General features: G+C 38.0%; 1 protein-coding gene across 1 annotated transcript in view; it reads left to right on the forward strand.

Moving 5' to 3' along the window:
• LRP1B (LDL receptor related protein 1B) overlaps window positions 1-26,429 on the forward strand; it is a 1,686,774-nt gene that overhangs the window by 408,812 nt on the left and 1,251,533 nt on the right. The gene's annotated exons all lie outside the window — the stretch shown is intronic.

Genomic DNA, 26,429 nt, shown 5'->3' on the forward strand with positions numbered 1-26,429 from the left:
AATTCACTTTGGTACATTGGAAAATGTCCAAGTTGCACAGCAGTTAAAAATTAGTATTTCTTTAAAGTTTGAAATTTAGAGCCTCATAAAACTGTATACAGATTAAAACATATAGAACTTTCAGAAATTTTTAATATCTATTTGCTTGTTCTTCAAATAAATATTCTTAACATATCTATTATGACATATAAATAAATCTCTTGAAAAGGATTAAAATGTACCAGAACTTTTAATTTTTATTTTATCATGAAGATATTTTTCTAAATAAGAGGCATACTTATGAAACATAGGCTTCTCTACATAAAACTTTAATTAAATCATCATATTTTACAGAGTTGCAGTCAGCTTTTTTTACATAAAGCATACAAAATAGAAACCACGAGAAGGCACTTCTGATCTTTAATGTAGGTTATAATTAGAAACAAGTAGAGAGAGCTGGAATTTCACAATATATTTCTAAAGATTTTCAAAATTTGGGTTTAAAAAGGTTTTCAAAAAGACTCCCATGAGCGTGCAAAAGTAGGGTAATTGCTTCTGGATGATGTTTTCAGAGCACTTTGACACTATCATCTTTACTTATGCTGAGATAAAGTTTATGGATTAAATGTCATGAGAAACTAATTGAAACCCTTGATTAACTAGAATTGGATGTTCTGACAAATTGATTTCTCTGGTTAACATATTGTTACCTGAAAAAAGTCTCTTTTATTTCAACTTGCCTTATTGAAAATCTCTCTAGACTGTAATGTTCAAGGCCCCTGTTTTCATAATTAGACTACATTCTTAGAAGTGACTCTTCCCTTGTTAACTGATCGTCTTCAAATCTCCCAGGTTAATTATTCTGTACATCAATTCCCGTCTTAGAATTTCAGATCTACATCTGTATAAAAGCAAGGAATGGCTCGACCATGGACCACTTTTTAAACTGAGATTACCAATGTGAATTTTATTTGTAAATATCATAACTTTGTTCATTTATTTTTAACAATTCAACAGTGCCTATGAGAACCATTTAGTGACATTGAATCTATTATTCACGCCTGTAACCATTTTCACTCGCCTTTACTGAGCTATTCCTCCTTCATTAGCAGAATAAGTTCCCTGCTCCTGGTGGGTCCTAGCTCATCTCTCCAGGTGCCGTTGTCAATGTGATCCCATCGAGGTAATTAGTTCATAAAGAGTACTCTCCTCAATCAGACAGTATTTACTAGTTAAATAAAACCCATTGTTCAACTAGAAAGCAGAAAACTTTTCACTACAATCAAGGATCAGATGAGTTCGTCTCGAGGCTCTGTGGATTGGTTGACATAGGGTACCAACACACCAGCCTTCCAAGCATACTGAACTTCTTAACAAGGTCAGATAGATTAGCACAGGTCAAACACGTGGTGAAAAGTCCCTTTTTTTTTTTTCTTAACTCAGGTTTTCCGTCTTTTGAAGTCCACCTGTATGTGAGGCGTGGTTGCATAGCGGTTATGAGTTAGGTTATGGGTTGGCAGTTCGAAACCATCAGCTGTCCCTTGAGGGAAAGATGAAGCTCTCTACTCCTGTGAAGAGTCTTGGAACCCACAGGGGCAGTTCGACCGTGTCCTGCAGGGTGACTGAGTCAGCATCAACTAGACGGCAGTGACTTTGGGCTTGGCCTTTATATGTGTGTGCATACATACACACATAGACGTATATAATACAACATTCATGTACTTCAATGAGAAGTGTGTTATGGTTAGTGTCACCCCGTGTCTGGATGGCAGAAGGATATCTCCATTTCTTGGTGTGAAGACCAAAAGTGTCTAACTGTTCTCTGGGTGGTAAAATTCCCCCTTTTGTGAACTAATGCTATAACCAATTTAAAATAATAATATATTAAAAAAATAAGTACATCATTTAAATGAGTATGTCTTCATTATTACAGATTTGTGATGAAAAAAAAATAGAAAATTCAGTGTTCTAGTTAACGTAGACAGAGGTAGTTAAGGTATAAAAATCTCACTGCCTTTGAGTGAGTGCTGACTTATAAAGACCCCCTGTGGGTCTCCCAGACTATAACTGTTTATGGTAGTAGAAAAGTCAATCATTCTACAGCTCAAGTTATGGGTGGTTTCGAACTGCTGACTGTGCGGATAGCAGCTCTGGATGTAAACACTACACGACCAGGGCTCCTCAAGTTGAGGTATAGCCACATCCTTTGTGGTCCATTTCAGGAAGGGGTCACTTTCAGACTTAGCCTGTGATTCTGCTAGGAACAGGAAGTGACTCCTCCGCTGAAATGGGAAGACCCCAACCCACTCTGAGAGTCCAGCTTGCAGGCTTCAAGGCTATGGCTTCTCTGTGTTCTACAGATTAGCAATGGAAAGGCTGTAGCGAGACAGCGAAGCTGGGTACCCACAGAACAATGGCTTTCATCAGAGGCAAAGCCAATGAGGAGTGCTGCAGGACAAACGTCTACAAAGCCACCTCTTCCAATAGGGAACAACATACAATCAATCTCAGAACAGCTTGATAGGGGCTGGGGGACAGAGATCCTAGTTATGTGCAAATCTATCCCCTAACCCTCTGGGAACTTGCTCAGTCCACTTAATCCACCATTGCCCATTGGTAAAATAGTTCCAAAAATTATTTCCTCCTTTTTAAATTTTTAATAGTGAAATGATCATTTTATTTTTCTATTTATTATACATGTTATTGGGAGCTCTGACAGATATAACAATCCATAATTCAATTAGGTCCAGCATAATTGTACAATTGTCGCCACCATCTGTTTCAAAACATTTTATTTCTTCTTGAACTTTCGGATACCAGCTCCCCTTTATTCCCTCCCTCCCCCATCCTACCCCTTAGGAACTTGTTTTATTATATTATATATTATTATTAGTTATTTTGCCCTATCTTACACCATCCAATGTATCCGTTCACCTACAATTCTGTTATATAACCTATATAGTCATCATTGCTGTCAGCTACCCCTTCTGCCTGCCCCAACCCCACCCTCTTCCCATATCCTCAGGGAGTCATTACTACCATTACTGCCTCTGAATGGTTATCTATCTTGGCTTTCCTGCATGGAATGAACTTAATTAGACAAATGATCATACACAGGGCTAACACGATCAATGAGGTAAAACAAAGACCATGGTAGTAAGGGGAGGTGCCATGAGACATGTTTCAGAAACAAATATATAAGAATCTTGTTAAAATATATATTTTGACTGAATAATGCAAATTATCATCAGTGAATTTCTTGAAACTAAAGTTTTAGAGGTTAAGCTATTTCTTTACTAAAAACAAGATGTTCTACCTTATGATTTTTAGAGAGCATGCTGGGCACATTTAGAATTTAAGGAAATGATTAAGGTTTGTTATTGTTTCCATTTTCCCCTGGATTTCATTAATTAAAACAAAAGAATGAATTCTTTCCTCATTCTTTTACAATACAGATTGTTTTATGTTATCATGTATATTTACAAGTTTATGTGAATTGGCTATTTTTAGAAGTAATTTATTTGTTTTTGTTGTATTATATGAATTGTTTCTAGTTCTAAAATGGAGTCCTAAAGAATAATGAACAAAATTGTAAGGCAAAAAGTAGGTTCTACTTCAGAAACAAGTTTAATGTTTCTTTCTCGTGAAAAAGTGCTAAGGTTTCTGTTTTCATTTTAAAGGTTTATACACACTCACTCACATATGAGAGTGAGTCCAAACGTCTTACGACAAGGGTTACAGTTCACATGTGTGTGGGTTGATTCCAAGCAAACCGCAGTTAAGCGTATCTCGGCAACCAGGGGATGAGGCAGACAAACTCTTTCCAGCCAAACACCCGTCCTCTCCGGGCGGTGCAATCGGAACAGGCACCGGTGCTGAATGTGAAGTGGGGAGATCTGTTAGACCACAGAACTGACTGTTCCATTAATGCTGGGAGCAAAATCAAGGCTAGTGAAGATGGTTTCATGTGACAAACTATAGCCAGGGATGAACCTTGCATTTACTAATAGGGTCCAGACAGCAAGGTCCAGTCACCACGGTGGCTTCCAACAGGAACCGCTCGGCCAGTGACATTGGAAGAACAGGTGACTATTTGGGGGCGTGTCCAAAGGGTAGTTTCGAAAGGGTGAGAAACCCCGTGGAAGCTGTTCAGAGGCCTGTTTATTTTTGTCATGAAGTCAATGCACCTGCGATGCTTCAAGACTAAAGAGAGCTATCCTCTGAGAGTTCCCTTGGGCAGCCTTACTACATCCACCCGACAGCCAGGTTCCTGCCCCTCGTGTTCCCAAGGCACAAAGAACATCTTAACGAAGTCCAATCCGACTTCTTCAAGGACAGTTGTTTTGACGCGGGGTACACTGAAGACCAAGCAAGTTCTCAGGGAAAAGCCAGAACACGTTTCCAGGTGAGCAATAGGCCTCCTGGATGAACTGGAATGATTCTGGGATCGGGTAGGGGCACAAAAACAGATCCTTAAAAATGAATTCTATGAATTCAGCGGCAGCGAGTTTGCTCGGGGGAGTTATGGACTATAGTACAAAAGTGTTTAATTTCCAGGAGCCACTGAGGTTTATTTTGTTTTGTTTTTTCCCTGAAAAGAGTATGATAGATAAAATAAATTTGGGAACCTATGTGCTAGAGAAGAAGCCCTGATGGGGTGGTGGCTATGAGCTGGGCTGGGATCTGTATGGTGGGCAGTTCGAGAACAGCAGCAGTTTGGAGGAAGGAAGACTGGGCTTTCTACCCCATAAACCGTTATGGTCTTAGAAACCCACGAGGGGGTTGCTATGAATCAGCATTGACTCAATGGCAGTGAGCTATGAGTTAGAGTGGGAGCCTGGGTTAGGAAGTGGTTATGATGTGAGCTGTTAACCACAAGGTCAGCAGCTCAAAACCATCAACTGCTCTGTGGGGAAAATACGAGGATTTCTGCACTTGTAAATAACTACAGTCACAGAAACCCATAAGGAAAGTTCTGTATTGTCCTATAGATTTGTTGAGTCAGAATTGACTAAACCTATGTCACCGTAAGAAGCGTCACCCATTTCCCCACACACAAACGTCAACCTTCTGTCCCTAGCCCATAGTTTTACTTCTGGAACAGTCTCACAGAAAAGAGGCAAGAAACAGAGATGAGGAGCTCTTTCAAATGAGTGGTAGGCATGTATAAAATTTGAAATGAATATATGCATAAACACTAACCCTGGAACTGGAGGTAAATAGTATGCAAATTCTAAATATAGTCATTTGAGGATCCATTAATTTATGCACTTACTTCCATATACTGGGCGGTTGCCATGTTCCAAACAACACGTGCACACATCACACACTCAACTGAGGAAGTGCAGAAGCTAAGATTAAGATAGACGATGCATGGAAATACAGACATTTAAATGTGAATTTTAAAAATGTATTATCAAAAAACATATTGTGTACATGCTTGGGGAAATACTTAAATTTAGATGCTTTGCTTCTGAATGTATACAATCAGTTCAACCCTCCAACCTAGAATCCCTGTAGTGCGAACATTATATAAGACACAGAAGAGACAGAGACAGCTTCGCATTATGCAAATTATTACTCACATTAAATACAAACTCATCTGGTACTTTTAACATAAGGTCTAAGTAGGCAGTCTTCCAGAGAATCTTAGATCCAGAAGTTTGCATATAAAAATGTACATGAGTTTTTTAGGATTTTGAAATGCATGCCACGAGGCACATTCCTTTTCCCCATATTCTTGAATACAATAAAAATAGCATCGATTGAGCGAGGGTGCAGGGAGGGCAAAGCTGATTTGGCTTCTCATGATAATTCTCAGCACTAAAGTGGTCTGAACAATTGTTTATACTTAATATTTTTCTCCCCAGAACCATAAAAAAGTTCATGTTACTTGAGACAACTTAAAATTGTATTAGTTTTTGAGAAGATACGTGTATTGCATTAAGTCTTAAATTAGGTGGAAATCTGTTTAAGCAGTGACCAAAGTGGTTCAGAATAAAAATGATATTGTTTTTAAAAGAATAAGAATAATATTAGGGTCAAATAAATACACGTTGATGTTACAAAAACAACTTAGAAATAATTCATGTTTTTCATCTATGGTTCTCGTATGCAAAGCAAAACATTGATTTGTAAGCCACAGAAACCCCGCGAAACCCTTCTCTTTGGTGTTTCTGTTCTGTTACCCCGTTCTCACGCTTAAGACAGCTAGCCTGAAAATAAGTTCTTCAAAAGTCCTAAAGCTCTGGGTCTCACTCAATTTTCAGCCAAACATATAAAGTGAAGAAGAACCCGAGTGAGGTGGTACATAAACTTTGGAATAATCAAAGCATTAGCGATTGAACAGGCCTTGATTCCCCCAGGACACAATTCAGCAGATGAGGAAGAAAGGAGAGGAAGACGCTGGAACCCAGGGCAGCATTGTAGACATGATGGCAACACGATGGAACAGCATGTCTATGACTGGAAACATTGTCTCTCAACTTCCAGTCCATTTGCAAGAAAGAGATTTTTAGGAAGGAAACAAACAAACACAACTTCCTTCAAGCCCTTCCCTCATCATTCGTTTTAGATACTCTGACGATTTTGGGGTTCGGAGTATGAAGACAAAAGCCCCTGAAAGAAAACTGCTACAAACCCTCCCTAGACTACACGGGAGGGAACGTAATACAAATATTCGCACATGAACAGTTTTCTTCTGTTGTCCTATAGACATCAGTGAGCTTTGATTGATGATAATTAATGTTCGTATGCTTAGCCGGGGGAGAAAGGTTTCAATAGCTGGGGTGTGTTTTAGAGACAGAGTACTCGTTTGCTTAGAGACTTAGTGAAATGAGGGTCATTGATGCATCCACTTCCATTAATGGGAGTTAGCAACCACGGCATATATCTCATAATTAGATTTCCCGAGGCGCCAAGAGGAAAAACCCAGTGATGCAGCACAATATATTTCTCCATCCAAGAGGGGCTTCCCATTGTCTGAATAGACAGATGCCGTGTGCTGGTAAGAATGATGTGTGTACCTTTAGTTGCTAAGGTAAATTATTCAGAATAAAATGCTGTCAGTAGAAGTCGATTACTTCATTTTCCCCCTATATGTGAGCCCCGAATGGTCCTGAGACATGATGAAGCATTTTTTTCCTATAACAGTCTAACTGAAAACTATCACACATGATAAAATATATTTTCTAATAAGTTTCAAGGTATATGTAGAATCCAAGAAAATACTAGAGGTGCTATCTTTCTTTACTAATGGCATTATAATACAAATGAGTGATTTTAAAGAAAATAAATTATTGTCTCAACATTCTGGGCACTAAAGGTCCAAGTCAGGGTATTGGCTATCGGTAGTGCTAGGTGTCGCTGGTATTCCTTGGGTTGTCAAGGTACCTTTGCAGGGCTCCTATGTTCTCCCTGTGTATGAGTGCACCTAGTCTGCTCTTCTTGTGAGACACCTCTCAGAAAGAATTGTGTTCATTACAATCTCATTAAAATGACACGTTTTCTAGAGAGACACAATATTACAGATGTTGAGTGTATACTTCAATGCAACTTTGGGAGTGAAAACTCAATTCAGATGAAATGAATACACACACATACACACACATACCCCTGAGGAACGTAGGACTTAAGGGGAAAGCTCCACATTTCCACATAAAGAATTGTCAAACAGCCATTGAACAGCTTTAGAAAGTGTCCCAAGGACGTGCAGAATTATACAAACATTTATTCCACCCAAACAAATGCACTGCAACTAAATTGATTCCACCTCACAGAGACCCTCTAGGACAAAGTAGAACTACTCCTGTGGGATTCTAAGGCTGGACTTTTTTACAGAAATAGAAAGTCTCATCTTTCTTTAGCAGAGCTGCTGGTGGGTTTCAGCTTCTGACCTTGGGATTAGTAGTCTATGATGGTTAGGGCTTACGTTAACTATAAACTTCTTGTTTAAGGTAAAATTAGGACCCAACCTGTCAATCAGGTCACAACCCAATGAAACCTCCGAGGAGACATAGCCTTTTGTGTAAGAGAGAGATCAAGTAGAGCCAAGTGCCTTCGTCTGGACCTGGATCCTGTGTCTGGTTCATTCATTTCCTATTGTGGTGCCTGCTGATCCCAGGAGCCCTTCATAGACTACGTGTGGTAGATTCATTTGGCCAATCTCAGATTCATCTACTGCTGTATCCAGCCTCTGCTGTCCCTCTGTTTCGTCATCCTGCTTTCTGTTCATCAGCTTCCACAACTGCAGAAGTCAGGGGAAAGCAAACTTCAACAGAACTGGACTTATCCACTACAAGTGTGTAAGCAATTTCTTGATATAGATCACAGTCTACCTGCAAACACATACAGCTATCACTGGTTTTGCTTCTCTGGAGAACCCAACTTAACACATAGCCTAAAACATAATCCCCCATGCTACCAAGGGTTTCTAGTCATTCAATAAGATCTCAAAAATAATTGCAAGCTAAGACCCAAGAAAAAGCAACAAGAATCTGCAACATTTGAGTGATAATTCAATGTTTACCTCCATCTCTTGCACGATATCAGCTCCAGGTTGTGGAAGCTCTCCTGTGGCTCTAAAGAAATAGTGGTTCCTTCTTCCTCCAGATTCCATCATGGGGATTCCTGTGTTTCTCCTTACTCTCAGCGTCATGTTTCAGAAGCTCTATTCCTGGCAGGTATGACCACGAGGACTGGTTCTTCTTTTCTTTACTCAGCCCTCTCCCCCCACCCCAGTCACAAGGTAGAATGTCCATTCCAGAGGCAGCAGAGCACAATCCTTCCCTTGCCCAGCTTGTTCATAGGAAGAAGGTTCTACACTAGGAGGACCAGGATAAAAAGTCAAAGAAAACCATGTCCCTACCTCCAATACCTACTCATAGAGTAGAGGGGGCACTCCAGAAGGTTTGTGCCTGCTTCTAGTTCCAAAGCATTGATGTAGGGTTTTGCAGAGGGAGAAGGGGTAAGTCATATCATGACTATATGTGTGATAGAGGATAGGATCAAAAGAAAGGGACAGACTTTTTATTTGAATAAATCATGAGTGAAAGTGTCTCAAATGTAAAATATTACTATACATACCCAATAATCATCAAAATCACTATGCAGGATGAATGTAAAGAAGTTCAAAACTAGATATTTAATTGCCCAAATGTCGAAAGCCAAATGTAGAGGAAAATTTCAAAATTGTAAGAGGAAAACAAGTCAACATGTACAAATAGGCCTTTAGAATAAGACAAATCACCGTAAAATTGAATAGTATAGTACTGGAAGCAAAAACAAGCAAACAACAACAAAACTACAACACCACCAACAACCCCTTGTGGTAGTTACATAATCTGGTGTCAACTTGAGACTATTAAGAGTATAAAGGGGTGGGGTTTGGCCTGTCAATCAGGTCACAGCTCGATGACCTCACTTGGAGGTGCTGCAGAGATTAATAGCTCACTGGAGGGCCATACCCACTTTCTCTGCTTCATATTGCTGATGAAAAGCCACATTCAGCTACGTTGTTGGAACCAGAACCCTGGAGCTGGAAGAGCCACGTGGAGACCCATGCCAGGGCTGAGATGCTTCTACCACCACTGGCTCCACAAGACTTTCCACCCACAGGCCTGTGATCTTCCTACATTAGCATCATTGCATGGCTGCATGAGAGTTAAGAAGAATTTATGGACTAGTATTGACATATGGGGTAATATTGTACTTATGGACTTGATATGGACTGGGCTGGGATATTTTCTTAATATACGAATACTCTTTATATAAAGCTGTTTCTTATACATATATGAGTGTCTATGAATTTGTTTCTCTAGTTCACCCAGACGAAATCTGTAAACCACAAATCATATAAAAATTTCAAACCAAACCCACTGCCATGGAGTCAATACTGACTCATAGAGACCCTCCCTATAGGACAGGGTAGAACTGTCCCTGTGGGTCTCCAAGACTGTAATGCTTTATTGAAGTAGAAAGCCTCATCTTTCTCCTGTAGCTCTGGCTGGTGGTTTTGAGCTTCTGAACTTGCGGTTAGGAGCCCGATGCATAACCACCATCATGTATTCTTTAAAGTCTAACGTAATTGAAGCTAGAAATAGACAGCTCTGCAATAGTGGTTGAGACTTCACTTCCCTACTCTTGTCAATATTCATCAACCATGAAGAATATCAGAAAGGACATAGAAGATCTAAACAATACTATCATTTCAGTGGAATGTATAAGTATCTATAGAAGACTTCACCTAGCAGCAACATAACATTATTTTAAAGCACATTTGGATAATTTTTCAGGATAGACTATAAATAAAAACATAAAACAAGCTTCAATGAATGGAAATGACACAAAATGTGCTTCCCAAACAAGAGGGGGCTTAAATTAGAAATAACAGAAATAAATTTGGAAAGTGCATAAATATTTTGATATTAAAAAGCCACTCCTGAATGATTAAGGTAATCAAGAAAATACAAGAAACTTGAAAATATTGGTCATCAATGTAAAAAAGAAAACCCACAAGTCCCAAAATGTTTGGGTTGCAGCTAAGGTAGCTGAATCATAACCGTACACACCTATATTTAAAAAGATGTAATGATCAGTTACTTCCCCTTCCAACTTAAATATTGGAAAAAGAATAGCAAACTAAACCCAAAGCTGAGGAGAAGAAGAAGAAAATCAAAGGCTTAAGTGAACATGACTGCAATCATTCACACTCACTCACTCACTCACTCACTGCCAATGGGTCAGTTCTGACCCACAGTCCCCTGAGGTCCATTCTCCACTCACAGCAACTTGATCAGTCAGGTTAGATCTGTTCCTGTGAATTTCCAGAATTGATTAGAAAGCTTCATCTTACTCTCGAAAACATTGGGTGGTTTCCAACTGTTTACATGGAGACTCACCACCCAATAACACCAAATTCGGTTGTTTGAAAAGGTCAGCTAATTAAGGAATTGACTTGACCAAGGTAAATGAGATGATTCAAATGAACTAAGGGTGAAATATAGAATGAAGGGGGTGTTAGACCAGCTTGACTAGAGAAACAAACTTATTGATACTCATATGGGTGCAAGAGAGAGCTTTATGTCAAAGAGTAATTGTATATTAAGAAAATATCCCAACCTAGTCCAAATCAAGTCATGTGTCTGACATTAGCCTATATCTCCAATACTAGTCTAGAGACTTCTCTTCAGACTCATGCAACACATGCAATGAAGCCAAATGTTAGGAAGATCACAGACCAGTGGGTGAGAAATCTTGTGGATCAAGTGGCAGTGGAAGCATCTCTGGGCTCTGGTGCGAGTCTCCATGTGGCCTCTCCACAGGAAAGTGAAGCAGAAAAAGAGTGTGTCCTGCCTCCAGGAAGGAAGAAGGGAAATCCTAGAATCCCCACGAGAAAGCCATCACAATCACCAGGTTGTGACCCGATTGAAAAGCTAGACTCCACCTGCTCATCCTTTATCAAGTTGACATGAAATTGTGTAACCACTGCAAACGGTCACTACTGACCTTACACCTGTAAAATGGACTATAAGAGAACACCGAGAGCAACTGCATGGCCATAGATTATATGCTTTAGATGAAATGGACACATTTCTAGAAAACTGAATTGCCACAAGTGTTTGACAAAGCAACACAATATCTGAATCTATGTATGATAATCAAGAGATTAAATTAGTTGTTTAAAAACTTCCCATGCAGAAAAACCTACAATGTGTTGACTTCATAGGTATATTGCACCCAACATTGAAGAAATAATTGACTCACTCACTGTCATCACATCAATTCCAACTCATAGCATTCCTGTAGGCAAAGCAGCCCTCTAGGACTGCCTCTGTGAGCTTCCTGGACCGCAACTTTTTACTGCAGTCGAAAGCCTCGACTTTCTCCCTTTGAGTGGTTGGTGATTTCCACCTGCTGACCTAAGGTTTGCAGCCCAACATGGAACCACTTCACCACCTGGCTGGTTTTCTATTATAAAAAAATCTGTGTAGAAAGAAACTCATTTCCAACACGCACTCATCTCATTCTATGAAAACTAGTTGTGGTAGTTATATGATCATGTGTCAAATTGAGGATTAAGAGTGTAAAGGTGGAGTCTAGGCTGTCAATCAGGAGATAACCAATGAGGCCTCTGTGTGGGCTTGGCCTACCCCCAAGGATTCTGGGAATCCCTGTTTTTCCTCCTTGGAGGCTGGAGACATCGCTCTCTCTCTCTGCCACTCCCTTGAAGATGCTCTACTGTCGCAGGATGTGTCCTGTGACACATCCCTGAGGAGAACCACATGGACCTACCTGATGCAGCTCTGGGTGCTGGAGCAGCCACGTGGAGACCCCTGCCGGTGCTGAGATGCTTATAATACCACTAGATCCAAAGATTTTCTACCCACTGGCCTGTGATCGTCCTGTACTCAGCATCATTGCCCGTGTTTCATGAAGAGGACTTTATAGATTGGACTGGACTGGGTTGGGATGCTTTCTTAATGTACAATTACTCTTTATATAAAACTCTCTCTCATACACATATGAGTTTCTGTGGATTGGTTTCTCTAGTCCACCCAGCCTAACACACTAGTATTATCCTGCTTCCAAACCAGATCAAGGTATCACAAGACAGAACAAATATGTATAATTAGAATACTCCTTAGAAGCTAGGATGGTGAGATTTAGCCTCACTTTTTGGACATGTTATCAGGAAAAGACTAGTCCTTGGAAAAGAAAACCAAGCTTGGTAAAGTAGAGGAAGCACCCTAAAGAGGAAGATAATAATGAGATGTATTGCCCCAGTGACTTCAACAAAGGACTTAAATATTACAACTCTAAGGATAAAGCAAAAATTGACAATGTTTCACTCTAAATAAGGTTGTTATGACAGGAAACGTACTTGATGCCCACTAATAACAGTGGCTTCATGATTGCTTATGCTTGTCAAAATTTAAAGTACTATAGACTATAGTGGTTAAATGTTACTGTATGTAAATTATACTTTAATTTTTCAATTGTTAAATATAACATATCAATATAATTTTATCATTATTCTTTTTAAACAATCTTTCATTATAAATTAGATAGTGGTTTTCATATCAGATTATCAACCTTGCATTTAGCAGTTTGAACTTCTAATCAAATTCCCCAGTAGTTTGCCTTCTCCTGCACCTGGATTCTCTTCTTCCTCTAGTGGCTTACGAGCTTCTCTTCCCTCAAGCCGACCGTGTAACCTGGGGCTTCATGATGTCTCCTTTTGCATTAAAGTCTTGATCTTGACCTTTGTTTTGTTTCGTTTCCCTCTCTTAAAAGTAGTGTTACATAATATTTGTCCTTTTGTGATTCTTATGAATGCTGGGTGTTTTTTTTTAATTCACATTTGTTAAAATTCCACACAATAGTACACATCTAAATACATCATGGATCTTGGCTGAAAGATATTTACCAGAAAAAGATTTATTTGTTTTTTATAAAATATCCAAACCCACTCTTCTATTTGAATCATAGTAAATTATGAATAACATTGTGAATAAAGGGATTTCCAGACTTCTTAATTGTGCTCATGTGAAACCTGCACAAAGACAAAAGCAGTCATTCGAACAGAACAAGTGGTTTAAAGTACGAAAAAGTGTGTCAGATGTATGAGAGTGTACCCAAAGAAACAGAATTTATTTTTCAAAACTATGTATTTAATTTTTTTTAATCAACCTATCCCCTTCAAATTACTCTCCACTACACTTAATGTATTTGTCAAATCTGAGATCTATTCTTGTAAACATTTTGCAAACTCATCTGTTTAGATGGCTAACAGGAACTCCCTCATTTTCTCTTCACCTCTTCTTTGTCATCAAATCACTGTCCTTTCATGCCCCTTTTCATTCATGGAAACAAAAGAAGTCCCATGGAGTGAGGTCAGGTGAACAAGGTGCATGGGGCAAGCGAGGCATGCTGTTTTTGCCAAAAATTGGTGCACTGAGATGGCTGTGTGATCAGATGCATTGTTGTGGTGGCAAAGCCAGTCCACCATCTGCCACAAAATAGGACTTTTTAGTTGCACACTGTTACACAATCTTTACAGAACCTCTAAATAGAAAGCTTGATTAACAGTCTGATCGAGTGGAATGAACTAGATGAAATATGAGTCGTCATTTTTGTCTGTTCAGGAAGTTGACAGACATCCAGAACAAGATTTGTCATCAATCAACATTTCACTTTTTTTGAAACCATTCATACACTTGAGTTTTTCCCATAGTGCTGTCCTTATAAGCTGTGTTCAACATCACAAGTTATGTGGCAGTTTTCTAGAGCAGAAAGCAAAATTTCACAGCTGCATGCTGTTCTCTTAAATAAACCATCACAAAACAACCAGGTTCAAGAGAAACTGCTTTCACAAAAAAATTCACTGTGCCCAGAGGGAACCTTCCCAGGTGATGCCACTGGGTGCACTAACTGAGAACAAGTTGCTAGATGCTTGCTTTTCCTTTTTTTGTTTTGTTTTGTTTTGTTTTGTATTTTTTTCTTATTTTTGGTTGGGAGGAGTACCTGCTTGTATATGACTTCACCTTGCTTATTCAATCTGTATGCTTAGTAAATCATCTGAGAAGCTTCACTATATGAAGAAGATGACTCATCAGGATTAGAGGAAGGCCATAAAAACCTTGTGATCAGCAAACACAGCAATGCCCGCTGAAAGTCAGGAGGTTTGAAATATAGCATTCAGTATGGATTACACCTCAACATAAAAAAAAGTCTTAAAGCTTGACTAATAAATAGCAACACGATGGAGAGAAAAATAATGCAGTTGTGAAAGATTTCTTTTTATGCAGTCAATGCCAATGGAAGCAGTAACCGAGACACCAGATGATGGGTTGTGTTGGGAAAATCTGCCACAAAAAAACATCTTTAGAACTTTTAAAGTGTAAAAATGTTAAAATTACTAAGGATTGCTAAAACAACTCTCTCTACAAGAAATATAGCAGTTGGCTCCTTAGAAAATAGGATGGCAAGAGTTTGTCTCATCTACTTTGGACATGTTATCAGGAGGCGCCAGTTTGTAGAGGACTTCATGCTTAGTGAAGTAGAGGATCAGCAAAACACAAACAAGCAAACAGATGAAAAACAAACAAACAGTAAGATCCTCAACCAGGTGGATTAAAAAATATTATGTTAAAACAATCTCAAACAGCAACATGCTAATGGATGCAATGGGACCAGACTGTGTTTTGGGTTTTTGCATATTAGATCTTAATGAGTTGGAACTGGCTTGAAGTAATTGAACAACTAGAGAGATTCTGAATCTAGGCTAAGGCTAGTTATGGACAATAATGTAGTACCATGTGGCTAATAGGGTTGAAGTCTTTATTGCCTTACTGACTAGCCCTCTTAACACCTAGAGGTATCTCACCAGTCTTTGCACGTAGCCGCTTACATCTCAGAACCAGTGACAGCATATAAAATCCTTTGTTGACGGCCCCATCTATTTTTCTTTGGCAGAAGATCAATCCCAGACTCATCTGCTTCAGGATGTTGGCTACATTAGCCCGTGTGGACAGCCTGGGATAATCTCTCTTTATTAAAATCAGCAAATTGATAACTGTAGCTTTACAGCCCTCCTGCAATATTTGAGGTGGTGTTTCAATGAACATATCACCTTCAAAATTCTTCCCACCCACTTTATTTTTGTCAGACCACCAGGGGATCAATCAGTGCCACTGGTTTGTTCTCAGTGCTCTTCTGTAAATAACTAGGTCATGATAGATAGATCGATTATATGTTTACAAAGCATTACTTTGTAAATATTTGAAAGATTGAAATGTATAGATTTTGAAACCACAGCCACTTCCAAGGAGAAATATGAGGCGAATTATAATCTTGCATATACTCAAGGGAAGTTCTTCACTGCCCTGTATGGTTTCCATGAGCCAGAATTGACCTGACGGCCATGCACTGGGCTTGATTTTGGCCCCTTTAACCCAGGAAACATGAGGACATAATTTCCTCTCAAAATTCATAACAGATTTAATCAACTTCTAATAATGCATGTCATTATAATGTAATACAAAGCCACTCTGTTTTTAATTCTATAACATTTTAGTATTTTATTAGTTTTATTTTTAATAAAATTCCAGCAGAATATGATATATATGGTGAAAAGGGTGGATATTTCACAATCACAAGTGAAATATAATCAAGTAATATTTTATTGTTTGAAAATTAAATGCTTAAGAATCTGATTGTTTTACATTGCTGAAAGAGGCAGAAACCACTGGGCCAGTATTGCTTCTGTCAGCAACAGGTCAGCAGCTTCTTTGCACTCCATGATAGTTACTTGAATGTCCAAGCATTGTTTCCACATGTTTCTATAGTAAATTTTCTCCTCCATGGTAAAAATACGAGTTCCTTAGATCTGTGGGTGCTAATCAGATGTGACATGACTGACACCAAGGTTGCTGTTGGGCGGCCTGACAGGGGTTTATCATCACAAGCTAGGACTCAGTCTAACCTTTTGCAAACAGTCATCATTTAGGGAATTGATCAGTAATCTAAATATAAAACCACTAGTGCAAGGAGAGTGTCCCAAGCTCAAATCCAATACCAGCAGTCGAAAGATAATTGTTAATGTTCAACTTTTAAAAATTACAGTGGTGACAATTCTAAGCAAGACATTCAACTTAATAACCATACAGATGGGAGAAATTTGCAAGACACGAAATAGAACCTGGCCAAAATAAATAAATAAACACGGTAAAAGTTTACTTATCTGCTGGCAGAATGCTGTATCATTATTTCTGCTTGTATATGTAGAATTGAATGGAATGTTAATTTTGTACCTGAGGTTGGCTATGAGGAACTAAGAGGGACTCAGACAGATGGAGTAAGATCAAATTAACAAAAGTCAACCCCATGACAGGGGTGAAAATTACACATGATTTTACTACCTCATTAGAAATAAGAAAAAAAGCCTGGGAATTGAATCACGAGCCCCTTTAAGATTTTGTTGTAGTTTAGCATTGGGTATAAAAAAAATGTTTTAACACCTTCAGTGTTTTTATTTGTCAAAAGGAAAGGTTGATCTAGACATGAACAATAACATCCACTTGTTAAAGCTGCAAATGCATCACACATAGAGTCAAGTTGAAGGACAGACAGCACAATTCAATCAGAAAGCTATAAAGGAAATGGATTCAACGAGTAGGCAAGTTAATTTATTTAACACGTGCTGAAACAAGAAACCATTTTGAGGATTATCAAATGAAAAGCAAAACAAGATGCAAAACGTCAGTGACATTAAGATCTAATGCGCAAAGGAAGCAACAATGCCTTTCAACAATGGATAATGCTGTTGGTGTTATTAAAATGGTAGCATCCTCTTGGAGTGTTTTGCTGTTCTTTTTCTTCTTTTCTTTGCTACTTTTAGCTCCTCAGAAGTAATGCTTGGAAGACTCATACATACTGTACATACTGAAAACATACTTCTAAACATTCACAGCTTATTTTTAAATTAGTATTTCAATATTGAATTCACATTTTTACTTCTTTCTTGATTTCTTATAACTTCCATGCAACAATAAAAGAACATATTATGGCTTTATATTGAAAGTATAAATATCAAAACTACTAATAATATTGTTTTTCTTTCAGCTTAGATAATTTATTTTTAAGTCAGGGATATATTAAAATTACTGATTTTATCCACCAACTCATACATCAGCAAAAATAACACCTGTAAAAGACACATATTTTAATATTTTATGTGTACGGTGTGTGTTTACATATATCTAAAAGTACTGCTATAATATCATAGAAACTGTTATTAAATAAAACACCAAAATGAGAGCTGTTGTTTCTCTGTATGTGCTCCATGCATACATTTTTGCTAGTCAAGGTTCCTCCTAAGTCTTATCTGAAGAGTTCTGTGATTTCTAATTTATACCACAGCCAAGCAGCAGTATTGGCATCCCCGAAAACTCCAATTCTTTCCTTTTAAATGTTCTCCTTACTTAGTTATAAAAAAAAAAGTTTGGTGGGTAAAGTGAAGGCGATAGAATGACTGGGGTAAACTTTTCCATTCAAATTCTCATAGGACAGTTGTTGCTTTCCTCTAAGAATGAGTAGATACATTGTCATAATACTGACTATCAGAAAATCTCACTGCAATTCTCCTGGTCTTTGTTTCTCATTCAGGTAGCTTTCAAATTTTTAAAAAATTTGTTCTTCCTAATAAACCCCTTTGGTCATCCTGCATCCTTGAGAAAATCTATAATAGCTCATTTGGAGATCAGCTGATAAGGTATTAAATATTAACCTACTAGCTTCAATAACAGTCAGGGTATGTTTGGTTTTTTCATTTTTTGGAGGTGGTTGGTGTCTTAATCGTGTTTTGTATGTTTTTCAGTCTATGAAATGCAGGATAGGTAAATCTATAAAGACAGTAACTGGATTAATAATTTTAATTGACAGGGGCTTGACAGGGGCGGTTGGGATAATGGGGAGCTAAATAGCAATGAGAATGAGAAAGAAGAAATTGTTTTAAAATTTATTGTGGTGACTAACACTTCTTAGTATGATTGAACTATTGAATGGTATGATATGCTAATTATATCCAGATAAAATTAATTTAAAAGTCAGGATCACCCATTTGGAATAGCACAAAACAGCTACCATGGCCTTTTATGCTCTGGATTTAACTGACAGAGCAGATCCTCCTATAAGCCTCTGTTTTGTTTGAACCTTGATTATTACTATTGTTAGTCATTATAAGCTGAAGTCAACAAATGGCAGTGAGTTTGGTTGGTGTTGACTTTGGGGAGGCCGCTGTAAGTAGACAGAGACAAGTGTAATACTGAGAGAACTTGTCTGCAGCCATGGTGGAGACATGCTTAAAGCATTTTGTTTGGAATAAACCTGTGCATGTATGAACTGGAGCCAGAGTAGCAATACTTGTATAACTTACTCCTGTATCGCCTTATATGAAAACTTAATATTATAGATAGTCTCCAACTTAAAAATGGGATTCCATAGTAACAACCATGTGGGATTCCATTCCATTATAATGACAATGGGATTCCATTCCAATGACTATGTGGTAAATTAGTGCTATATAATTCTAATATTTTTAGAACTTTTTATTATACTTTAGTTAGTATAGCATGCAAATGACAGTATATTAAATAGTAAATAATCCCACTGATCATCTGATAATATATCAGAAAATAATTTCCTGTAATATTGTATTTAAGGCATACTACTAATGATATGATCTTTAAAAAGAACTAAAAGAAGAAAATAAACTACATGATCTTAAATGCTGGTGTCATTATATCATAAGAGGAGAATAGATAGATAGATGATAGCTAGCTAGCTAGATAGATGATAGATAGATAGATGGAAATAAATATATAAGTAAGTAGAAGGTCAGTGGGGAAAAAGGGATAGACGCAGGGCAAGACTTTGGGAGGATTGCATATTTTAAGACAAAAGAGATAAGTGCTATTTTGTACACAATCCTGCAATGGTAGTTCTATGTATGCAGTCAGAATGGGAATATGGGGGAAAGTGGGACTACACTCATGAATACATGTGTATTTGCCTATGGTGAAAATGCATGGGTGTGTGTATTAGCCTGTGTTTTCTAAAAGAGCAAAACCAGTGGCATTCATATAAGTATAGAAAGGAACTTTATATAAAAGAAGAAAATAGCCCAGTCCAATACATACCTCTGGGTCAGATGCTAGTATGAGCACCTCTAGGTGCTCTAGAGCAGATCTAGGAAGCAGGAAGCTGGGAGATCACAGATCAGTGGGTAGAGTCAGGTGGATTCAAGATTGGCTGCAACACGGCTCTTAGGATTGTCAGGCCCATGGGGTGATGACCCTTGAATGGCTCTTCTATCCATGCCTTTGTAACTTCTGCCAAATGACGAGGTGGGGCCATGCAAATAGGGTGTGTGGAAGCTGATATAGGAGTCTCCTGGGTGAAACAGAGCCATCCCAGTAGCAGGGAGAAAGAGAAAACCAATGGTACGAAGACCAAAAACCCGCTAGCAGAGCACATGAAATAGCAGAGGCCTCAGAGGCTGAAGCACAGAGAGCAGGAGGCCCAGGGAGGAGCAGCATCCCAATTGGGAGACAGAGCATCAAGTTGTCATCCCATCCCATAGAGGCTAAGGCCAAGGAACTATGCAGATTGTGGCAGGTGACCAGAAAGGCAGGCCTGCCAGCATGGCTGAGAAGTGCTGTGGACAAGAGCCTGTTCGTTTACCTGTTCGTTTTCTTTAAAAAAAAAAACCAAACATAATCACGTGCCTGTGAGTTCTGAGTAATCATTGCAACAAATGTCTGAAAGCAGCAGTGGAGTGTATTGCCACACAGGGACGGCTAGGGTAGACTAGGGTAAAGGGGCATGAGGTCATAGATCTAGCTGAACTCTGCCAGGCGGCAGTTACCTTGGGCTGATTTGAAGTTGGTTTCTCCCTCACCCTACTGCAGTCAGAGGAAGTGAGGCCTGGCCACTATGCCATTTCCTTCGTATACACGACCGGTTTAATTCAAGTCTATTCAAGTACACATATCAATGTAATCCACACAGGCCCCAGGTTATGAATAGCCATCTCACATATAGCACAGAACTGATAATAAATCAACTTTCAAAAAGTCTAATATTCAAAGGTCAGGTATTCAGAGGAAGAAGCAATGATGTTATTATTTTTTGTTGGAATGTTTTTGAATAAATTTTAATGTATTAGGAAATATTTCTTTAATTCCTTTTATACAGACAGGAGTACTATATACTATATGGTAAGAGAATGCAAGCTGTACCTAATGGCACTGATGTTTGTATAAATTCAACTTGAAAATGGTTCAGAATGGCATCCATTCCTAAATCAGGGATGGTATGTACTCAGATTACAAATGCTAACATTTAAAATGCAGAAAACTATAAAATGTGATGGAAGCTGCTTCTTAAAAGACTACTTCAATTACCCGCAATACTTGAGGCAATTTTAACCTCTATGACTGTGTTAGGCCAGCTTGACTAGAGAAACCAATCTGGAGACCCTTGTATATGTATGTGAAAAACTTTATGGGCTTTGCTGTAAGTGTGTTCTGAAGACCGGGGCTTGGTATAAAGCCATACATATATTAAAACCCTATATGAATCTGTCTGTAATTTATTAAGAACAATAGCTATGGCATTTGACCTTGTAGTAACCTTGCCATAGTTTTCAAGGAAACCTATTTAGTTTGGACTTCACAGGAATAAGAAACTGCACTGCTGGTGTTACAAATAAAATAAGCATGAAAATTACTTATTTTTGAAATATAGATTTTTAGAAAATGACATTCAATTTGAGTATTCTGAAATATATGAAATAACCATGTCCCTGCTTGGAGTCATATCTTTATTCTGGTCTCATAAAAATGTGCCAACAAAGCTTCTTTGAAATTACAAAGAAAGAATAGATCCTCCTGAATGATTGATAAAATTCACAGTTTACAAACAATAACCTGAGGCTAAAAGGGAAAAGTTTTCGAATGATATTTTACTTGATCCTTCTTCTTCCAATCACCATCTGCACTTTTCATTTGCAGGGTCAGGTACTTTCACATCAATATTTTTTCCCATTTATATATCTATTTAGGTTTGGGTTGTGTGTGCATTTTTTTTTTAGATTTGATATCCTGAGTACGCAAAATCAGTAAGGATCTATTATTATTTTAAAACATATATATGTATATGTATGTATACATATACACACGTTGATACTAGAAACACATGAAAGTCAATGTTGATCCATTAAGTGTTATTTTCTCAAAGAGCCAACAGTACATCAGCTATTAAAATACGAGTGTGGATAAAGGTAGGCATTCTTTTCGAGGCAGAGGAAATGATCACCAAATAATGTGGACATATTCATATCAAATTCAATTTATAAATAAATAATCAGTGCTAGTTTTCAGGCCTAGCAAGAGCATTATAGTGAGAATCAGTAAATTCTGAACATTTAAATCCACTAAAAGCCTAACGAGCCCTGAGAGTTCACATACAGACAACATCAGGATATACTTGTGGTCACCCCTGATTTTATGGGCCCATCTTTCTAACCGTGTACTTTCATTGTGAGATTTGAAAAAGCAGTAGCATGAGGATGCATCCTTCAATGGAAAACAAAGAAGCTGGAACGCTTCTTCCTCTCACTGGGGAATCTGGTGGTTTTAAGTGGGTTAAAGGCAGCTGTTTGCAATCTTGACGCCACTTCGCTCTTCCAGCACCGTCCCCCGGCGTCTGGGCTCCCACGCTGAGGCTGCTGTAGAGGAGGAGACTGCTCGTGCCAGTCAAGTGCTCTATTTGTTCGTCAGCAGAAGAAAACACTGAGCCGAGCAAAAGTCTCTGAGTTGTGCTAAGTGAGCTGGCAGTTAGAAAGAGTTGCATTCCAGATGTAGAAGAAAGTCATTTGCACCAGCCACTGTCAGGACGTCCACATATTGGACACGACAAAGGCAAGTGTCTAGTAGGAGTTGGGAATTAAGGAGAAGAGACGTTATAGAGAAATATTTAATGGGACCACCAAATGAAGACATCTGTCCTCTCTCTCCGCCTTTTGTAGCTCTGTTTGCTCTTCTTCCTCTCCCGCTTCCCCGTGTTCTCGTCATCAAACGAGAATCGTCTGGAACGTGATGGATACTGTTTTATTCATTTTTACAAGAGCAGGCTTTATTTTTGCAATAGCATATCTAATTTAGCCATCAAGCAACACAATTATTCACCCTCTAAGATTTCACGGTTAACTTTGTCTTGGGTGTGAGAAATTGGTGCAGTGCTTGAAATTTGTTTTATAAACATTTCATTGATAATCTATGCTATCAAGAGTCTGTTAAATAATAACCAATAAACTGATATGCTGAGAAAGAGAGTTTTTGTTCCGCAAAACAAGCACAGCAAGAAAAAAGAGAAGACAGGAGAGTCAGTACAATACGTTGATGTCATTAATAAGTTAGTGTGAGTAACATCATCGTTTGCAGGAGGAACGATAAGTGTCCATGCACAATATGCAAATGTAGTCGCTGACTGACAGTGGGGTTGCCTTCAGATCACTCTTCCATATGCTGTTCTGACGTCATGTAATACCTCTTTTATTTATTTAAGTTATAACTGTTGTCGTTACTGATTATCAGTATCTTTGTAAATCCTATCTTTTAACATCTGCCGGGAAATATCTGAGAATGATGACATTATCAATAAGATGTGTCTGCAAACAAACCCAAAAGACAAGAGAAGCATTAGTGTGGTTCATAGTGATTCAAATGTGCCATGAATCAGGGAATAGCGTACAAAAGTGAGTATCACACCGAGATGATAAAAATATGGATACTGATAAATAAGCAGTTATTTTTGTGGGGCCTAACACCACTTTAAATTATGACTTTAAAAAATATTCACAAAGAAAAATATGTGTGCATCTTTAAAAAACGAACACTCTCTAGAAGCTTGCAAAAATATTTAATGCCTTGCGCTGAAATCTACAGTTGAGGTAAAAACAATAAAATGTGTAGGATCATACATGCATCATGATGTGCACTGCAGTTACCTTGACGGATAAGTCGTTTTAGAGCTGTCTCGTTTTTCTACTTCATGTTTCTCCTTACAAGTGGCCACCAACTCGATGGCAGCGAGGTTTGTGTTTTACAACTCCACACAGAGAGACTGTGGTCATCCCCATTTCCTAGATTGGTATTTGAAAAGTGAAAGTGTATCAATTGCCAAATGCTATTTATTTATTAAAAACATTTGCTGCCTCACCTGTTATATGCCAGGCATTGTTTTAGCACTGTAACTAAATCAGTAAACAAACAGATCACTGTCATTTCAAAGGTAACACTCTCAAGGAGATAAACACCCCAAACGTAAATGATTTCCTTTCAGCTGTCGAAAATCAGCAAAGTCTTAGTAGAACCAGGAAAGGCTTCATGGAAAGGGGTGGTACTTGAACTAGATCTTAGAAAAGGGCAATCAGGTGTACAAGCAAGATAGAGAGAGACTCTAACGGGGAGGCAGAGCAGTGGCACCGAGGTTAAAAGTGTGCATTGAATCTCCTTGCAGTAAAGATCTCCGTTCTTAGTATAGAAACAGTGGTGGAAAATAAATGTGAAATGTTTAATATATTTTAATAGTGAGAAAAGTCTTCTACATTATATATTTAGTCCTTTGAAGTAGGTTGAAGATTATGTCCCCAAGAAGTAAAAATGAATCATTTTAATAAATGAATTCTAATTAAATTCAACTTTTAAAATGAAACTCTAAATTATTCCTACAATGGTAAATTTGCCCGAGTAAGAAATTCTTAGTATACAAACTCCACGCTTGAATGAGATATGTGGATCTTTTTTCTTTTAAATTTAACAGGACTCCAAATTTAATGCAGGAAAGTAAGCATATTAATGTGAATTTATTTGAAAATGGAACAATATGGCTATACAAGTGAATTTTTCATCACAAAATTAAGTGTTGCTCTGTATAAAGAAATATAGAACATGAGGGATCTGGTAATTATTCCACTGGGGCTTTCCAAAGTTTCCCAAGTGGAACCATTTCAAATTAGGCTTTCTGTGGAAAATTCGATTCAGGAAAACACATTTGTGTTGTGTTCATCTTCTTAAAAACAGGGTTGAGGAAAGGGTCAAGGCTGCATGCATCAGTTCTTCTCTCTCTCCCTGCATCCAGGATTCTACAAAGCATGGTTTCATAGAACCGATGATGCATATGTAAACATAGTAATAATAAAAATAATGTCTGTCAATACTGAGAAGATAACATAGGGCCACAATTTTTACTAAGACATATTATTTATGCCTTACCTAAAGTAAGCTCCCTTACAATCTTATGAGTGAGAGAGTGCCTTTATTGTCATTTTATACGTGAAGAGCAGATTTATTAAGCAATTCAACAAAGGTCACTTACAAAGTAATTGGCAGAACTCGTGTTTGACACAGGTAGTCTCATGGGGTCGAGTGCTCACACTTAACCACTCTTCTATTTTAACCAATTTGGCAGAAAGCCTCACCTGGTAATTAAAACCCCACAAGAGGATTTTCTGGCCTGAATAATGTTTTCATTGCATGTATTGATCAGATGAATCAGATAATTGCTAGACTTTTACTTTTCTCTTGAGCTCACACACAGTTTATTTAAAAGAAGCGAAGACATCCTTAAGTATGATCCCTTGGGTCTGGAACTGAACACACCCTTGCAGATTCATTGATGGCCTTGTAACAGGCCTGTGAGGTGACCAATAACAATGGAGATGTAAAGGTCAGTGGTTGCCAGGGATACTCCTCAGAAGTCTTAAAGGGATAGGAAAATATGATCCATGGAACTGGGAAACCAGTGAGGAGGTGGGAAGGAAGAGGACTGAAGTCAATGTCAAAAAACAAAATGTGTATAAACTGTTGAGTGGAAAAGCAATTTTCCCTTAAACTTTCCACCAAAACACAATAAAAAACTAAAGATAGAAAAATACAATGAAAATGACAGAGAAGAAATAAATTATAAAAGTACTAAAAGTGGCATATTCAATGTATAGACAAATAGTATGGCGGGTAAATTATAGGGCAATTCCTATGAACTTTAAGGAGTTCTCAAATGTTCCAATTTTTGTTCTATTTTTGCAAACCAACAAAATATGAAGTTAATGTTCTCGTTTTAAAAATATTTAATAGTTCTAGTAGTAGACATCTTGGAAATTTCTCTAGGATATATCCTCTTTCTTGCAACTGAATATGGTATTTTTTTCTTTGAATTAGGGGAAAGAATTCTTTACAAGTAAACAGAGAAGTAAATATCTTTCTAAGAAACAATAGATCTTTCATTGTAAATGTCATCTAAAGAAAAAAGCCGGCCTTCTGCCAAGCTTTGTCTTGAATTGCTCATTCTCTTAAGGCTGAAGGAGCGTTAGGGTTGAACTTTCCTGAGAATGTGCAGGAAATAGTCTGAGAAGAAATAAGATAACACTAAGTTGCATTTATAATAAAATTTCAGGAGAGATACACTATTTCCTAGACATGCCCATTGTTATTAATACCACCATCATTATCATCGACCCGGGACAAGCGTACTTCACCGGGAGCTGTTATGGCATAGCATTGTCAATGAAAAGAAATTCTACATGTTCCATGGTTGTTCAAGAAAAAGTGTTTTATTGAAAAACAATACAGCATCAGCTGGCTAACAGTACATAAAAATATAGAACATTCTGTCCACCATTTGAGCAGAGCTAGGGATCTATAGACATAGAGCAGAAAGGAATGGTTGGACTGATTGATTAATGAATATGATCAGCTTCAGCTTGAAGTTCTTTAAAATAGACCACGTTGCTAGGAGAAGAGAATTACCATTCGTTGAGTGGCACACATTTGTTTAGTTTTACATAACTGCACCCATGAACACATATTTCCTGGAAACAAATTATGTAT

Source organism: Echinops telfairi, unplaced genomic scaffold, assembly GCF_000313985.2.
Source record: "Echinops telfairi isolate 266 unplaced genomic scaffold, ASM31398v2 ScPeMD7_4;HRSCAF=17, whole genome shotgun sequence".
Classification (NCBI taxonomy): Eukaryota; Metazoa; Chordata; class Mammalia; order Afrosoricida; family Tenrecidae; genus Echinops; species Echinops telfairi.